The sequence below is a fragment of the Lissotriton helveticus genome, chromosome 3_1 (genome assembly GCF_964261635.1).
Source record: "Lissotriton helveticus chromosome 3_1, aLisHel1.1, whole genome shotgun sequence".
NCBI lineage: Eukaryota > Metazoa > Chordata > Amphibia > Caudata > Salamandridae > Lissotriton > Lissotriton helveticus.
In genome coordinates, this window is record NC_136061.1 from 2,098,470,667 (window position 1) to 2,098,489,736 (window position 19,070).

Sequence of the window (19,070 nt, forward strand, 5' to 3'; positions counted from 1 at the left end):
TGTCACTGTTCTTGTTGTAGCCATAATCATCCATGCAATTCTTTTTTTCCCCATACTTATCTTCAGCATTGCTTAGGATACTGTTCCTTCTAATACTCCTCTCAGGCCACTCAATGTCTCATTTTTTTACTTTGTTTTTCATATGCTACTACTGCTAGTGTGGTACCACTCCTACTACTAACACCACAACAACGGAATTTCGGTCTGGGATGGTGTAATCGCCATTTGCCATGCAGCCAGCGCTGTGCCTAGCTCTGTTCTCAAACACAAATCACAGGTAAGATAAGCACTTTGGGGAGGTAGAAAGATAGGCTAGGATGCGGAGGAGAGACTGATAGTAGTACAAGTAAAGTACTAGTAGGCCAATTGAATTCACTAACTCTGTTAGTGGCATTTTTGGACGTTTTAGATAATTCATGCTGGTAACTTTGAGGAAAACCAAACGTGCCGTAACTCCCGCCCACCACCCCACAAAAGAAGATCAAAGCTTACACTATATTGAAGTATGTAAAATGAATAATGTATTTCCCCTAACAAAAATAAACTAGTCCCACCCCTCCCTAACCAAACAATTGTCCATTTGAAGTAGTCCAAAAATAAATAATCCCCAACTCCCGATTCCCACTCCCCCCAACAGTCTTTAAAAAAGGGGCAAGGGACACAGTCACTTCCGGCGGTGTTTGGGCAGGCGGTCCTTGCGGAGGTCCCGGAGCTGCTTTTCAAGGTCGTCCACCTTGCGCTCCAGGTAGTCCACTCTCAAGCTTAGGTGGCGCATGCGTGCCTTCCAGGCTCTGAGGGGGCCAGCTGCTGATGGTCTTGCAGCTGAGCGGCGGCGGGGGGCTGTCCGAGCCCGGCGGTGGGATGGAGGCTGCTGGCTGCTGGACACGGTGGCAGTGCTGGAGGAGGTTGGTGACGTTCCCTCCTCTTCTCCCGAGCCCACAGCCGGCAATATTCCACTCGAATGTCCTCCATCTTCCGGGCTCTGGCCCGGACAGCCATCTCCCCTCTGGTGAGCTTTTTGGGAGCATCTATATGAAGAAAGAAAGAAAAATAATGCAACCAATACTCTTTAACAATAACACAAAATAATTCAACAGAAAGTTGTCTCACAGTAACACTAGCAATTTGCAAGCACAGTATAACATTTTGGCAGGTATCTTTCCGCCGTCTTTGTAGGCCAGTAACAGTGGGAGTTTCAGGAATTCTACTACCAGGCAGCACTATGGACTCAATACATAGTCAGAGAGTACACCTGTTTTCTTCTTTTTTTCTCTACTTTTGCGAAAGAAATGAATTGCTTGTACGTGAACTTGTGGTAGCCGGCATAATGCCAGCTCAGTCAGCTTGCACCCAAGAAAAAGAGACACAAGCCATGATGACGCAGACTTGCATGCATTACTTTAAGCAGTATATGCAGGTGGGGATGGGAAGCTCTTACTTTTGTATAGGGGTGGCACTGGCCATACTCGGTTACATCAAGGGCTACTTCTCAATGCAATTTATATTTTGCACTGCCCCTTCCGGGCCTTCAGTACTACAAAAGGAAATTGAAGATTATTAATTTTTGATCATGTCTCCAGCCGATCACATGATCTCTTTGCTTATGTGATGCATGACTTTAGGTGCTTTATTCTGATACATTGAGTGAACAACAGCGATAGTCCACCCATGATTAACACAGCAGAAGAAAACAAGTTACTTACCTGTAACTTTAGTTCTCCAGTATTGGAAGCTTTCATAGATTCACATGCGTGAATCATTCCCCGTCGTCGAGACGGGAGTCTCCGATATATAAAAAAGCAGTGCTTAGTAGTAAAGCAAACTGAAAAGAGGCTTAGGCCCATTTCCCTTTTGCAACCCATAGCCTTTGTTATGTAAAAAAGGCCCAAACTTTTCCCTGAACCAATCAGAGCTCCTCACCCTCTAGAACACTCCTGAGAGAACCTTTCTGCCCCTCAGATTTTTCACGCACTTGTGTATATAACACACTCTTTGTGCTAAATTCGAGGTGAGCCTCTCAGGGGAGGAGGGTGGGTGCATGTGAATCTATGAAAGCTTCCAATACTGGAGAACTAAAGTTACAGGTAAGTAACTTGTTTTCTTACTCCAGTATTGGAATTCACATGCCTGAATCAGAATAGCGAGCAGTGAAAAACAAAGCACATTTCTCTGATACATTTCATAACCATGCAATACGATTTGAAAATGAAGCATAATCTCATATATGTATATACCTATAGAAAATGTGACTTTGCAAACAAGAGAAATTACGGATGGAGGGATGTAAAAAAGGCTCACCGTTACTGGATGATATTCCGCAGTACCGCCTCTCCCACCGTCGCATCCGATTCTGCGGCTGCCTCCAAGCAGTAGTGCCTGGTGAAGGTGTGCGTAAATGCCCAGGTCACTGCTCTGCAGATATCCTGGATTGGCACTCCTCCAAACAGTTCAGTGGATGTGGCCACCGCCCTCGTGGAATGGGCACGAACTCGTGCATTCAAAGGCTTTCCAGCAGCTTGATGACAGTAGACAATCGCACTGGAAATCCATCTGGCAATTCCCCTCTTTGACAGCGGGAAACCTTTCCTGGGTGCACTGAAAGCGACGAATAACTGAGAAGACTTGCGAAACGCCTTAGTTTCTTTCAAGTAAAACTTCATACATCTCTGAACGTCCAGTGAGTGCAATACTCTTTCCGCTGCTGTTGACGGATGAGGAAAGAAACGTTTCAACACCAACGGTTTGTTCAAATGAAAATCAGTTGGCACCTTCGGAATGAACTTCGGGTTTGTCCTGAGTCTCATTCTATCCTCCCGAAACTGTAGGAAAGGCTCCTGAATCGTGAGCGCTTGTAGTTCACCTACTCTCCTCCCTGAAGTCAATGCAATGAGAAGAGCCACCTTCCAGGACAAGAACTTCAGGTCCGCCTTGTGTATCGGTTCAAACGGTGGTTTCATCAATTGAGAGAGTACAATATTCAGATTCCATAGTGGTGGTGGAGGCTTTACATGAGGAAAGACCCTGAATATCCCTTTCATAAATTGCTTGATAATCCTTGATGATCACAAGGATGGACCTGACGATCTCTTGTAGCGGGATAACGCAGCCAAATGCACCTTGATGGAAGCGTGTGCTGATCCTGACTTTGCCAATAGCAGAATGTAAGGTATAATTTGATGAGGTGCAGCAGTAAGAGGGTGAACGTTATGCCTCTTACACCACAGACAAAACCTCTTCCATTTCATCCTGTAGGTTTTGTTGGTACTCTCTGCTCTGGCCTTGGACAGGATCTCCCTACATTCGTGTGAGATGTTCAGATGGCTAAGCTCACAGTGTTCAGGAGAAAGGCTGCTAATCGCAAGGATTTCAGGTCCGGATGGAGCACTTGCCCCTTGGACATTGTCAGAAGCGATGAAATTGGATGTAACCGAATTGGACGGTCCTCCGACCACAGCAGCAGTTCCGTGAACCAGTGTTGTCTGGGCCACCATGGGGCTACCAGGATCAGCCTGCACGGTTCTTTCTTGATATTCACCAGTACGCGGGGAAGAATAGGAATTGGAGGAAAAATGTAGGCAAAGATGCCAGACCATGCCATGGAAAACGCATTCCTCCAAGATCCCTTCTGGGGAAGCCAGCTTGCGAAGTACTGGCATTTTCTGTTTTCCCTTGTAGCGAAGAGGTCCACTATCGGTGTTCCCCATCTTCGAAAGACGCTGTCCAGGATCCCCTGGTCCAGCTCCCATTCGTGGCAGGACGATTTGAGCCTGCTGAGAGTATCCGCCTTGACGTTTTGATCCCCCGGGAGGGGTTCTGCTGCTAATGATATTCCTGACTGAAGAGCCCATTCCCATATCTCCTGGGCTTCCTGAGACAGGGAGAGAGATCTCGTTCCCCCTTGCTTGTTCACATAATGCATCGCCGTAGTGTTGTCTGTTCTTACCAACACTGGCGAACCTCTTATCCTTGTTAGAAAAGCCAGTAATGCCAAGCGGATCGCTCTGAGCTCCAGCAGATTTATGTGTAATTGCTGCTCATGCACCTTCCAACGACCGCTGACTTGAAGGTCCTGAAGGAAAGCTCCCCATCCTTCTAAAGACGCATCCGTCGTTACCTCTAGAGGAGCCGCTCTTGCCAGAAACATCAGACCTTGAGACACATTTCCTTTTTGTGTCCACCACTTTGCTGCCTGTACCATCACTGGTGTCACCCATATTGTATCGTCAAAGGATCCCTCCGCTTGACACCATTGGAGATCGATCTGCTCTTGCCATGGGCGCATCCTCAGCCTGCAGCAAGGTACCAGGGGAATACAAGATGACATCATGCCCAGCAAGGATTTGTACTTGCGGACTGAAAGAGACTTTCTTTTTACAAAGTCTTGGAAGAGGGATACAATCCTCAGTTGCCTTTCTCCGGAGGGAAATGCTTTGTTGCATTCCGTGTCCAATATAGCCCCCAGAAATGTGATCACTTTTGCTGGACGGAGGTTTGACTTTCCCTCGTGGAGAGTCAATCCTAGTTTGGCGAACAAGTCTATGCAGGCCTGTGTTGACGCTCTGGCTTGTACCTTTGATGGTGCTTTGACTAACCAGTCATCGAGGTAAGGAAATATTTGATGTTTTTGCCTTCTCAACACAGCCGCCACTGGAGCCAGGCATTTCGTGAAAACTCTCGGCGCTGACTTCAAGCCGAATGGCAGTACCCTGAATTGGTAATGTCTTCCGGCTACTAAGAACCGAAGGTATTGCCTGTGTGCAGGATGGATCTGCACGTGGAAATACGCGTCTTGTAGATCCAATGTGGTCATATGATCTCCTGGGTTCAATAACGGAAGGATGTCCTGCAGAGACACCATCCTGAAAGATTGTTTCTTGAGATAGGTGTTTAAGGATCGGAGATCCAGAATGGGGCGCCACTGGAGCTTGTTTTTCTTGACAAGAAAAAAACGGGAGTAAAACCCCTTGTTTTCCTGAGTTTTCGGTACCGGTTCTATTGCTCCCTTTCGCAGCATTGTCCGAATCTCCTGCCGGAGTTGATGCAGATGGTTGGCTCTGTGGTGCATCGGTGGCGTACAAGGGGGCGTTTGAAGAAATTCTAGGGTATGACCGAATTGAACTACCCCCGGAGCCACGAAAAGGGTTTTTTCTGTATTGCAGTGTCCCCAGAGCCTTTGGCGTATACGTATCCTTCTTGATACTCTGCAGAGTATCATCAATATGCTTCCCAAATAAATCTTCTCCATTGAAAGGGAGGTCTAAAATCTTGTTTTGCACCTCTGGCCTAAACGCCGTTGCTCGCAGCCATCCTTGCCTGCGCAGGACCGCTGCTCCTCACAAGGATCTAAAAGCCGTGGTCGCTATATCCATAGCGCAGTCAATAACTTCGGCCGAAGTCCTCTCCCCTTCCAGGAGAATCTTCTTCGCCTCCTGCTTCTCTGGTTCCGGCACCTAGTTAATGTATGGAGACGGGTCACACCACATCTGCCTGTCGTACCTTCCCAAGATAGCGAGGGCATTAGCTGCTTTCACTAGCAGAGCCGACATTAAGGAAAACCTTTATCCTGCATTATCCAACCTTCTGCCCTCTTTGTCCGGAGATGTTGTAATCGGAGCAGATGGGATCCTGGATTTCTGTTGTGCCGCCTGTGTAATAACAGAATCCGGTTTGGGATGACCCAAAAGGCAAGCTGGAGCATCAATAGGTGCCTTATACTTTTTATCTAGTCTGGCCAGAACCGGCGTTACCGTAGCTGGCGTCTCCATGACCTTTAATCCTTCCTCCCAAATATGAGACACTATAGGCAGGGATCGCACAGATTTCCGATACGAGTCCTTGAAGTCATATAAAAAATATTCAGCCTTCTCCTGTGTCATGGTCAGTGCAAATCTCTTAGTGGCTCTTTCCATCAAATTATGAAATCCACCAATGTCCTCCAATGGAGAATCTACTGGTCTCGGCGTAGGAGTTGAAGGTGAGGGGTGATATAGTCATTCCATTCTGCACTTGTTTCCGCAATCTCCCCATCCTCATGATCGTCATCCGAGGTATCGTGATGTGACGCCGGCGGTGGAGACCTAGCAGTAGGCTCTCTCCGACGAACTGGTGTCCTTGGTACCGACCGTGGACGTGGAATAACCTCTGGTGCCCTTGAGTGACTGGAGTCGCTGGGTATCTCCTCCTATAATCCTCTAACATGCCCTGGAGGTCCCTCAACAAAGAGGATGGCACACTTGTCATCTCCTCGCGTTCCTGTTGGCGATATCGGTGCTGTTCCTGAAAACTCCCATATTCTTCCTCAGAATCCTCCTCCTGGTACTTGACCTGCAATTGCGAAGGGCTACTCGCAATTCCATACTCGTCATCTTCCTCTTCCGAATCTTCCTATTCCAGCAGGTGAGATGGCAGCAATGGAGAGACCTTGCTCGGAGCTGTAACCTCTGGCGTTATAGGTTTTTTCCAAGGCACCAATCTTTTCTCGGGTGTTTTTTCCCTCGTCGACGAGCCCATCGATGAGATTCCCATCGCCGTCGTCGACCAAGTCATCGTCGTCGACGCCACCGTCGACGTTGTAGTCACCGTCGACGCTGTCCTCGTTGACGCTGCCGTCGACAGTGCCGTCGTCGACACTGCCTTCGCCGCCGTCGATGCGGTCGTCGACGCTCTCGCCGTCGACGTTGTTTTCTCATCAGCTTTAACACCATCTTTCTTCGTCGACGACAGAGGTGTTTTTGCCGTCGTCGACGGTCCCGTCGACAGTGCTAAAACAGTACCTTTCTCCTCAGAAGGCATAGAAGAAGTCCGTTTGATGGTAATCTTGATTTTCTGGGGTGATTGTGGTGGATCTGAGGCAGATTTCACTTGTTTCACCTCACAAGCAGAACCTTCTTCCCCTTAGCTTTAACTGAAGGGGATTTTGAGGGACTGCGCCCTGAAGACCCTGGAGTGGTCTTTTTTGGGGCCTTCTCAGGTCTTTCTCCTGAGGAATGTGTCTGAGGAGATCTACTTCTCTTCTGAGATCTCTTAGACGCCACAGATTCCCCTTCACTCTCACTTGAGAGGATCTCCTTCCTGGCTTTAACCTTCTGGAGCCAGATCAGCAGCCTTCCCTCACGATCCCTCAAGGTTTTATTCGAAAAGGTACGACATACCTTACAATCTGCTGCCTTATGGTCTGGATAGAGGAAGTAGATGCAGTCTTTTTTTTTTTTTTGTCCTCATTTCAAGGCTGTGCAAATAAACGTTCTCAACCCATTCCATCGTCGCGGGCACCCGGGGTTGGCATTCTTGCAATGGCCTGGGCATGCCCCCCCTGCCTCTTAATACCAAGGCCTGGTGTAATCATAGGACAGCCAGGCCTTAGACCAGCCTCATTAGTCTTCCCCAGTCTAATAAAGGATCCCATATCGTACTATTTGCTTTTTGTGCCAAACTAAATTCTAACCGTGCCGTGCTCAAAGCCGCCCGTAACCAGTTTTCATATGTGGGAGGGCTAGTGTCTTTCCAGAATTTGCAGACCTCCCTACGTGCTATTATGATAAGATTGAAAAATAAAGTCACTTGTGCCCCCCTTACTAAACTAAGAAGCTGAATATCCATCCCAAAAATTACTCTAACTAAATTTAACGTCAAGGACCCTTGTGTTTTAAAAATGCCATCTAAGGCCTTCTCAACCATACACCAGAAGGAGCCCAGGGAAGGACAGTCACAAAAGAGATGTATATCATCTGCTTCCACTAACCCACATCTTGTACACGATGGAGGGTGAGTCACAAATTTTGCAATTTTTTTTGGCGTGTAGTAGAGCCTATTGATGGTAAAATAGTGATTCTTCTTCAGGGAGGCTGATCTGACATATTTATACAAGGTATTGAGAGATCTGTCATAAAGAGCAACCGATGTCTCCTCCAGCCCCGAGGCATTCCAGATTTGATACATTGGGGGGGACACTGTTTCCTCCTCCTGCAACATTTTCCCATACCACATTCCCACGTCCTTCTTCATTGGGCTAGGGGATTGAAGTGCAGACTCGATATCCCAGTTCCCACCGATGTTCTCTCTCTCAGCGGCAAACCAAGAACAGATCTGGATATACTTGAATCTAGAGAAGGAATCCCCTATCTTCGTTCTCAAGACCTCCCATGTTAGAACTCCCTCTGATGTTACTATATCTGCCCATACTGTTTTACCTGCTCTTCTGATGGAAAGAGAAAGGCTGTCCTTAAAGCATGTCGGCAGGCCCGGGGAGTCCCAAATTGGGGCAAGATCTGAGTAATACTTTATGCCCCACCTCCTTTTGACTCTGGTCCATACTAAAAGTGCATGTTCCAGTATCTTGAGATGTTCCTTTTTGTAAAATTTTGGCGCGCCAAATTTATAAAGGAAGCCGCGTCCGCCCCCTTTTTGGGCCACCATTGTGTTCAGTATCCGCCCCCAGTTAGAATCATCAGGGCTGGTAAGGAGGCATCTAATGTTTTTCAGTTGGAAAGAAAAAGAATACCAGAGAATGTCAGGGAGCGCAAGACCTCCCTTCAGCAATCTTCTTTTCAGCTTTTTCCAAGAAATCCTTGAGTTTTTGTTTGCCCAAATAAAGCTGCCAATTTTCCCTTGGATTCTGGCTATAAACTTGTGTGGAAAAGTCAATGGTATCATATTAAAAAGGTATGTTAGTTTCGGTAAAATCACCATTTTAACCAGATTGATCCGACCATAGATTGTAAGCTGGAGGTTCTGCCACCTCAGGAAAAGGTGGTCGATATCCTTGGCCACTTTTTTTATATTGATCAATGCTACAGTGTTAAGGTCTGGTGTTACTATTATACCCAGCACATTATTTCGTTTTTTTGGTTGTTTATCAAATACCCAGAGTGTTTACCAAATTCTTTCATTATCTCTTCCACTCTAGGGAAGACCTCAGCCGGATTACTTGTATAGATTAGCAAGTCGTCGGCGTATAACGCCACCTTGCAGCTAAAACTTCCGGCAGTGAAGGGTGTAACTTGTTCGTCTAACCGCAGCGCTTGTGCCAGAGGCTCAATGTAGAGATCGAATAACAGGGGCGAGATAGGGCACCCCTGCCTAGTTCCTCTCTTTACGCTGAAGCGTGATGTCAACCTGCCATTCAGTAATATTGCGGTGGATGCTCCTTCGTAGCATCCCCTCAATGTCTGTATGAAAATTGCGTCAAAGCCCATCTTGCTCAGCACATCCCACATAAAGCCCCAGTTGACGCGGTCGAAAGCCTTCGCCGCGTCATAAGCCGCCACTGCCAGGGGTTCCGACCGCGTCTTTGCTAAGCTTATGCTTCCAAATAGCTGGAGGGTTAGGTCGTGTATGTATCTTCCTGGCACAAAACCTTTTTGATCAGAGTTGATAAGCTGGGGGATTAACCTTGCCAATCTCCCCGCCAAAACGCTAGTGAAGATCTCGTAATCCGCGTTTAGCAGGGAGATAGGCCTAAAGGAATCGGCCTTTAAGGGATCCTTCCCTGGTTTTAATATTAACACAATTGTGGACTCCTTCCAGGAGGGAGGTATCCTTCCCTCCGGGCTGTATATATAGTTGAACAATTGGCAAAGTCGTGTCACCAAAGTGTCCTGTAATATTTTATAGAGCTCCCCGGGGAGGGCATCGGGGCCGGCGGCTTTATTCTTCTTTATTTTTTTGATATACATGCCAATTTCTTCCTCAGTGAATGGACTGTTGAGGATATCTAGACCTTGGTCCGTGAGTCTGGGGAGTGCCTTGCTCTCTAACCACTGTAAAGTATTGCCTGAATCAGGTATGGGCTTTTCCTCGTCATATAATTCAGAGAATAGTGAGAGTAGGTGTCTTTCCATGTCCTCCTGTTGACAAGATGTTGTTCCCTGATCGTCAATGACTAAACTATTTATATTATTCCTGACCCGGTCCGCTCTAATTTTATTGGCCAGTATAGCCCCGGCCTTTTCTCCGTACTCATAGTTATCCATTGCATGTACGGCCCATTGTGCCTTCACTTGTGAGTCCAACAGCCCACGATATTCAAGCCGCAGGCGTTCTAAATCTTCTAAAACCTGTGGCAAGCTATCGGTATTTACAATGTGCCTTCTATTCTCCAGCGCAGAGATTTTACCTTCCAGGTTTTTAAATTTCAACGCCTCCTCTTTGTTATTAGAACTAATAAGGCCGTGGATCTGTCCTCTAATATAGGCCTTATATGCTTCCCATACAAATTCGATGGCTGCGGAGCCGACATGGTCTATAAAATAGTTATTATTTGCATTGATAACTGCATCGACTATGTCTTGATTATGCAGTGCAGCCCTTTTTAAAGTCCATCTAGGGACAGGAGTGTGACTTATACTCTGGATCGAGGATGTGAACATAATAGGGGCATGATCTGAAAGAATAGTGGGTAGCAATTTAATATCAGAGATAGCTTCCAATCCCTGCCTATCCACCAATACGTAATCTAGTCTTGAGGCGTGTCCATGTTTTTTACTAAAATACGTAAAAACAGATCTCGCCCCCCCCTTCATTCTCCAAAGATCCATAAGGCCTACCTCGTGCATCATGTTAACCATGGTTCGTCTAGAGCATGGGTACTCACAAACTTTCTCTCGGGGGCCAAATTTACAGTGTGGTTTGTGTCCGAGGGCCGCACTGGTGGGGGCGGGGTCAGTGGTGGTGGGGCGGTGCTAGAGCAACAAAAAAAACTGTGACCATGAGGTTGAACACATGTCCCTGCAGCAGACGCCTTCGTCCACTGAGCTACAAGACACGGCATACACATCTCTCTCTCTCTCTCTCTCTCTCTCTCTCTCTCTCTCCCTCTCCATCCCTCTATCTCTCTCTCTCTCTGCCTCCCTCCCTCCATCCCTCTATCTCCCTCTCTCCCTCCCCGGTCTCCCTCTGTCTCACTCACTCTGACTGTATCACTCCCTCTCCCTCTCTCCTTCCCTCTCCCTCCCTCTCCCTCCCTCTCCCTCCCTCTTCCTCCCTTCCTCTCCCTCCCTCTCCCTTCCTCTCCCTTCCCTACCTCACCCTCATTCCCCTTCCCCCTATTCCCTCTCCCTCCCTCATTCCCCTTCCCTCCCCTCACTCCCCTTCCTTCCCTCACTCCCCTTCCCTCACTCCCTCCCCTCACTCCCTTTCCCTCCCTCCCCTTCCCTCACTCCCTTCCCTTCCTCACTCCCCTTCCTCACCCCCTCCCCTCACCCCCTGCCCTCACTCCCCTTCCCTCACACCTTCCCTCCCTTCCCTCCCCTTCCCTCACTCCCCTTCCCTCACTCCCCTTCCCTCAATCCCTCCCCTCACTCCCTTCCCTCACTCCCTTCCCTCCCTCACTCCCCTTCCCTCACTCTCCTTCCCTCACTCCCTTCCCTCACTCCCTTCCCTTCCCTCACTCCCTTCCCTTCCCTCACTCCCCTTCCTTCCCTCACTCCCTCCCCTTCCCTCACTCCCTCCCCTTCCCTTCCTTCCCTCCCCTTCCCTCACTCCCTCCCCTCACCCCCTTCCCTCACTCCCTTCCCTCACTCCCTTCCCTCACTCCCTTCCCTCACTCCCTTCCCTCACTCCCCTTCCCTTACTCCCCTTCCCTCACTCCCCTTCCCTCACTCCCCTTCCCCCACTCCCCTTCCCTCACTCCCCTTCCCTCACTCACTCCCCTTCCCTCACTCCTTCCCTCACTCCCTCCCCTTCCCTCACTCCCCTTCCTCACATGTTTTGAGATCTACTACTTATATGTAATCGGAAGCGGGTACAAAATCGCCTCTGTACATTTGAGCTATAGTTCCCAGTGGCTGCTGGAATCCACTGGGCTGGGGAGGTGGGCAAATAAAATAATTTATGCATGAAGCATGTTAGCAACGCCCTGATTGGAGGGAGTGCCTCACTCGGCGCTCCACAGCTGCCTAGAGGCGTGTACTTACTCTCAGCCCAGCTGCCTTAATGCAGCTGGGTTGAGAGGTTTAAAGTGTGCATGTCTGGCTGGTTGTAGCAAGATGGCCAGTCTAAAAGACATGTGCACTTTGAACAGTGCATAGGCAGCTTTCTGCCCACCACTCCTCCCTGCTGTCACTCAGCAGGTCCTGTCCCGTCCTAAAGCTTTGTTCAGCACGGGACAATGAAAAATAAAATGGTAATGAATTTCCATTTTATTTTTTATAAGGGGGATCTTGGCGGGCATTTAAGTGGGGTGACCCTCCTACACTCCAATGGAGGCGCACCCCCTGAAAGTTCCACGTTCTGATAATCCAATACTATACCATCAGCTACTCACCGGTCATAAATGATGTCTTTAGTGGTTCAGAGCTAGAGCGGAATGAAGAACCAGCAATATGGGACATATTTTCCACTCTTTATGAACCTCTCTCTGGTGTTACCAGGAGATGCGGTGGTAACACCTGAAGCCATCGTGGTATCATGGCACGCTGCCCAGTACTTTTGGGAGATATCGTGCAGCATTTTGCGGTCAGGATGCGCCTCTCGAGGAGAGTGCCCTGATTGTTTTTCTCGGCTCCAAAACTCATCTGCCGAGTGGACAAGATTACCTGTGAAATCATGCCTCAAACATTTGGATTTTCTCATATTCAACAAGAAAGCTGTGTGCTTGGACTCTTAATGATCAAGAGAATAGATTGGCTCTTTAAATCCCCTTCCAGGCCTGGAGCTGGTGGCAGGCAGCGCTGCAGCTATTCACGGAAAGCGCTATTCTGAACTGAGCTCTGTGATAAATATTTGGAATTGGGTTGGAATGTAATGGGCTGCCACTCCTGCGCCATTCACCCTGCCTGTGTGCCCCCACCCCCCTCATCCCGGGCTTTGACAGCTTCTAGGCGCGCGCACACAGCCGCACCCAAGCATTTCACAGGTCTTTAAAAGACCATTGGCATGTTAATGAGGCTATTTTACCCTCTCAGCGCCCCTGCAGCCCCACTCTGACTACAGCGGAAATCGCCCGGCCCCCACAGGCAGCAGAGTCTCTGAGTCGAGCTCTGGTTAGACAGCCTTTAAAAATAAAAAAAACTCGGGTACGATATCTGAAAAGTCCGCGGGCCGCCAGGGAAGGCTTGCCGGGCCGCCAGCGGCCTGCGGGCTGTACTATGAGTACCCCTGGTCTAGAGCGTGGGGTAGTGACATGCTGGCTATAATTGGAATGATCTTTCCGAGGATCGAGAAGGACATTAAAATCCCCTCCTATGATCATGGGGGAGTTATTCTCTATTAAGTTGGACTGAACTTTAAGTAGCCAGGTGGGGTCATCTATGTTTGGGCCGTAATACGAAACAATAGTCTGTTTAGAGCCACTAAAATCAACTTGTGCTAAAACCCATCTCCCTGACTGGTCTGTAGATGTTGATTTTATAATCCCCCTGGCATCAGCCTTGATCAGAACTGCAACGCCCTTATTTATTCCCGCCTGCCCAGAACAACTAAATGCGCCTATCCATTTTATTTTCCCAAAGATCTCTTTGCTTTCAATAGCGCTTAGGTGTGTTTCCTGGAGGAGAATGACTTTGGCCGGAGATTGCTCCAGAAAGCACAATATCAGTCTCCTTCTCCTGGGACACCGGAGCCCATTTACATTCCATGAAAAGAAAGATATTTTATTATGGGCCATTTATAGTGTCTCCGCCCCCCCCCCCCCTTTTTCCTGTCCCCCTGTGCCTCCATCTGCGCATCTGAAAGTCTCTGGAAGTTATGATGAAATGGTAACTAATTTTTTCCTTTTTTCTCCCTGCATCCCCACCCATGCTTCCCTCCTCACCCCCTACCCCTTCCCTTATCTTCTCCCACCCTCCTTGGGGAACCCTCCTTTTCTTCTTGGGCATGTGCACTTAAACGGATGCCCCTCCCCCGTGTGTCTATGTAAATGTGCTTATTTTAGGTTCAGGGCAATATTAGATTCAAACTAAATTTGCCTTAGGGCAGTGAACTCTGCGTTTCTGCCTAATATGTGTGTAGTCTCAAGTGCTTCTTATCTGCTAAATCCCTTTCTCTAGGCCCTTCCCTCTTAAAAATGTTCTACCAAGCTCAGCCTGCACCTTCTCCGCCTCCCCCTTTACCATCCGTCCTAACCATTTCAATGAGGGAGTCTGCCTCATCAATCTGTCGTATATTGTACAAGTGGTTATTCCACATTATGCGGAGAGTTGCAGGAAACTTCATCTGAGAACGGGCCCCTAAAGAATTGAATATTGCAAGCCTCTTGCCCATCTCCCATTGCTTGGTGGCAGTTGTATGTGAAATATCAGAGCGGATTGTAAAGGAAAAAGGTCTGGAGAACGAAGTTGACTTTATAGGCCCGGTTTTTAGTGCTGCGGACAGGATCCTTTCCTTAATGGAATATGTCAGAAAGTTCACCAGAATCTTTCTAGGACGCTCTCTCTCTGGATTCCGTCTATATGGATCCCGGTGTGCTCTCTGTATATCCACTAATAGGGCCGCATCTTCATCAGTCGAGTCCTTCAGGATTGTAGCTTTAAGTAATGCCACCACGAATTTCTTAATATCTCCTCCTTCCATATCTTCGGGGACATTCAAGAGTCTTAGGTTGTTCTTTCTGGCATGATTTTCAAGCCTCTCAATATCATCTTTCATTTCCTGATTTTGCTGCGCCAGTTTGTTCATATGGGCTGAGGTTGTACTAAGTGCCTCCTTGATCCTGTGCATCTCTGCTTCTAATGCCTCTGCCCGTAGTGAAACCTCCTCCACCTTCTTGGCCAGCACCTCACAGGAAGCCTGAATAGCGACCTGGTTGGACTCTGAAATTGTGAATCTTTTCCCCATTTCTTCGAATCTCTTCCCCATATCGTCCTTTATCCCCAGCAAAATATCTGCCAAAGAAATGGGATTAATGGGATTGATTGCTGATGAAGGAATAGTATTTGTGATTGTATGTGCACCTTCCCTGGTTATTTGAGAGCCATCAACCTCCTCCTTATTCGCATCATCCTGTACAGGATCTTGTACAGAGTCTTGTATCTCCAAAGCGGAGAAGCTGTTTGAGAGTTCTATTGAGGGATGAACCCTATCTTCCACCAAAGACATTGAGTGCTGAGGTGATGGATCAGGCAGGGAGGGGGAGGGAACAGTCGTTCTATCGACACCGATACTTGGTGGTATACTGGTTGGAGTACTACTGGCGGCCATCTTCCCCGCCATGTCTGCGGTTGAGAATGAAAGAACTTTATAAAATGATTTCAGAGAGGGGGTGACCTTAGAAGCTGCCGATGCAGTGTTTTTTATCTCTTTCTTTTTCCCTCTCACTTTCACCGAAGGACTATGATTGTTTTATGTTGGTTCTTCCTGACCGAGATGTAGGGAGGATTTGTATTACAGATGGGGTAGCCTGTAGCTTCTGGAGGGCTGGTGCTATGCTAGCAGCTTGATTTCGTAAGGTGTAACGACTTACTCCTACTTTAGCAACAGGTATTTTTAGGGGGGGGGCAAACATTGCTTGCATTTAAACTAGCGTCGTTGATACTCCTCTCCCCCATACAAGACTCCCAAGCCTGCCCCTGCTTCCTACTGCAGTGAACCTGTGTTCCACCGAGTAGCGTGCACACAGAGACCAGGCTGGTAACTCCCTCACACTCTGAGTGATCTCTGAGAGCAGCTCGTACCCCTGCTTGTCCTTTACTGTCTGCGGCGGTAACAATGTATCCCCCGTTCTTTGTGTCTTTATTGCATTCCCACGCCGTGATCTGTAAATCTCCGCCCCCACCACTCCAGAGACAGTATCCTACTATTGACATTGTATCACCGATCTTACCGAGCATACGCCTTACCGCCTCAATGTGGGACCGTGTCAGTTGTGTCTCCCATCCGGTGAGAGAGACCCGCCTCGGATCTCTCCGCCACTCCCTGGCTGCACCGATCCCTCGGAACCACGCCTGGTTCTCACCAACCATCCGCGTTCGTTTTGCGCTCCGCGTTTTCAAACAGGAAACCAAGGTCCAAATCGAAAGGAGAGAAAGTTATAAAGAGGCTGCCTCCACTGAGGCCAGAAAAAGAACCGCGGCAAATATGAAGCCCAAGAAATGCGTAGTTGAACTCACTGCTGCTCCGGCTCAGGCTCTAGCATGCTTCTAGCGAACCTGCGAGCTCAAACTGCACACAAGGGGTGGAGCTCCGTTACGGCCGTGAGCTTCCGGCCGTCATGCTCCCCCGCCTCCACAGTAGATGCAGTCTTTGTGATGGTCATCTGTATAAAGCCTCTTCTTAGAGCAAGTGGAACAAGCTCTAAATAATCCTTTCTTCTCCTTCTCAGACACGGTAGATGAAATACTCAAATCTAAGTCAAAATACTGTAAAAGTAAAGAGTTTGAGCAAAGCTCAAAGGAGACTCCCTAGCACAACGTGCGGTAGAAAAATCTGAGGGGCAAAAGGTTCTCTCAGGAGTGTTCTAGAGGGTGAGGAGCTCTGATTGGTTCAGGGAAAAGTTTGGGCCTTTTTAACATAACAAAGGCTATGGGTTGCAAAAGGGAAATGGGCCTAGGCCTCTTTTCAGTTTGCTTTACCACTAAGCACTGCTTTTTTATATACCGGAGACTCCCGTCTCCATGACGGGGAATGATTCAGGCATGTGAATCTATGAAAGTTCCAATACTGGAGTAAAGAAAATTATGAACATAGGGAGTGAGTGTGGTAACCATAATTGCCGGAGGAAGGGACTTGACTTGATATAATTGTCAACTATACAATACATACACAATATATGCTGTGCTTGCAAAGTAAACTACTGTACTGTTACTATAGGCAAGGGAGAGTTTCAGAACAATCACAACTTGTAGTATTTGGATTTCCTCTGCTTTGCTACTCTGGCACGGACATGCTGTTCGAACAAAGTAACACTCTTCATGCACTGAGCGTCTGCTCTACATACACCTCCGCTATGTATGAGGAAGAAGATACCATCCAGGCTTCCAAAGTAAACGTCTATCATTTTTCTTATTGTCTCAACTGTAACAACTTTACTTTTTCTCAACAACCAAATAACACCCTTTTCATTGTATTTGGTAAGCCACCGTCTTCTTGACTTGCATTTCAGTTTCACCCAAATGATATATTGCAATACACACCACACATGAATTTTCTGATTGACCCACACAGGCAGTCATTTTTTCTTTCTCCTCCAACCATCCTTGCTTCATGCAGCCATGCATCTGATTCCTTCCTATCAGCCATCTCTGCCTGCATTCAAAAACACGCATCATTCTTTAGTCATAAATGTTACGACTCGCTAGTCCTTCCATTGACCCTAAGTTAATTCCCTTTTCGTTCATCACATCCCTCAACTTCATCTGATATGACTTTGCTTCACGATAAAAGTTTCCCAGCTGATTTGAAGGCAAATAGAGGGGGCCATTGCTTACTCGAGAACTACCACCGCTAATGCTATTGCTAAGTCAAGGGTGACTGTCTTCTCCGTGATTGGCAAAAATTTTTTTTAATTCTAAATCAGTAACTGTTCTTAACAGTACAGTGTACTTGTATTAGTGTACTATCTACTGTACAGTACATCATACACTCCTTTGCGAGCCTACTCTGAAATGTCAATAAGTAAGGAGTCTGATAATAACTTACCACCGTCCGCCGCTGCTGAGCCATCCTCCTCAGCTCCTCCTGGTGGCGCCGTCGCTTGAGTGCACCCCTCCGCGCTGCTAGCCCCGGCACAGGTGGTGGCAAGTGCTGCATCAGATGTTATGACGCCTAGAAAAAAACATGTCATATCTTTAGATGCCATACACCACCCCCTACTTCGTCTCGTAATGGAAGAGAAAATGTTAAACAATTTTTAATTATTGGGAGTGAAAAGAAGTCACGGTTTTGGGGAGGGTGTTAACTTATATGCTAAGCCATAACATGCAACTCTTTTAGGCACAACTGATTAATGCTTGCTCTTTAACGTGCAACATTTTTATAATTACAGACAGAACCAACTACTCCTCATCACCACCAGGAGGACTTGAAGTTCCAAGAAGGTGAGGGCTCCCGAGTCCCGCACAGTTCCTTCTGACTGAGGTATGTGGAAAGTCGAACTGCACCTATCATCAACAATGTCCTATTTCTCTTGTCCATACTTCTGTATGTGCAGAATAGTCCCTGAAACACTAGCGGTATGGTATGTGCTACTATCAAATCAGAAAGACAACTAGTAGCTTATTCTTGGAGGACATTGACATTTTGTTGTTGGAAATTGTCAAAGCACTAACATTAAGAAGACTGGAATAGACAGCAAGGGCAACCCAGAGGACTGCACTGAGTGCCCCTAGAGCTATTGCTGGATCAGAGTTTTGTTTAACACCGTTTGCCGACTAGGCAAGCTTAACTACCTACACAGACCGACTCATAAATAATAGTAAATAGTAGTAGCACAGAGAGTGATGGTAGAGAGGCAGGATAAGAATGTAGAAACAGTGTACAAGGAGATCAAAGACTATTTTGTAAAAACTAGAGTTAGGGAAGTATAATTATATTAACAACTGAATTACTTACTGGGGCCAGCAGAAGAGCCTGAAGTGGACCGTTCCTCCTGCCCACTCTGTTCCGCCAGAGTCTGGGGTGATGCTGTCCTCTTGCCCCTGGGAGGTGCTGATGATCATGAAATAAACACAAACATGGATGATTGTTTTTTGGAAATATTTGATTTCTTTGACCACAATCCTAAATTATCTCGGGGAAACAAATTAGCAAGAATTGTACTACATGTATTGATCTATCTGATCTGGTCAACTAGGAGGATACTAGTACAATATTGCTGGATTCGCAGACCGTCTACTTGTAAAGTTATGTAAATCACTAACTAAACCAACAACAAAAAGGTTCTACTATGACTGCCAGCACTCAGCAGCACGCGACGTGACAGACACAGTCCGTCATCATGATTGGAGACCAAATAACAAGTCATAATATACTCAACCTGAACCTATCAATCCATCACTATCTCTTCTTCTTAGTGACAGCAGGAGTACAAAGGAAGGACTAGACTTGAGTCTCTAGTCTCTCTAGCATTACGCAGTTCTGTAAAGTACTACACTCATACATATTCAGGCCAAATGAGCACAAAGTTGCAAACAAGTAAG

The 19,070-nt window shown here is 47.4% G+C and overlaps 1 long non-coding RNA gene across 1 annotated transcript; it reads right to left on the bottom strand.

Moving 5' to 3' along the window:
• Window positions 1-597: 597 nt before the first annotated feature.
• On the bottom strand, window positions 598-18,763 carry LOC144825275 (uncharacterized). Its single transcript, XR_013609371.1, has 3 exons — window positions 18,484-18,763; window positions 17,572-17,697; window positions 598-1,028 (listed from the first exon to the last, which is right to left on the bottom strand). It is a non-coding gene; the product is annotated as an uncharacterized LOC144825275 (long non-coding RNA).
• Between the last annotated feature and the right edge of the window lie 307 nt (window positions 18,764-19,070).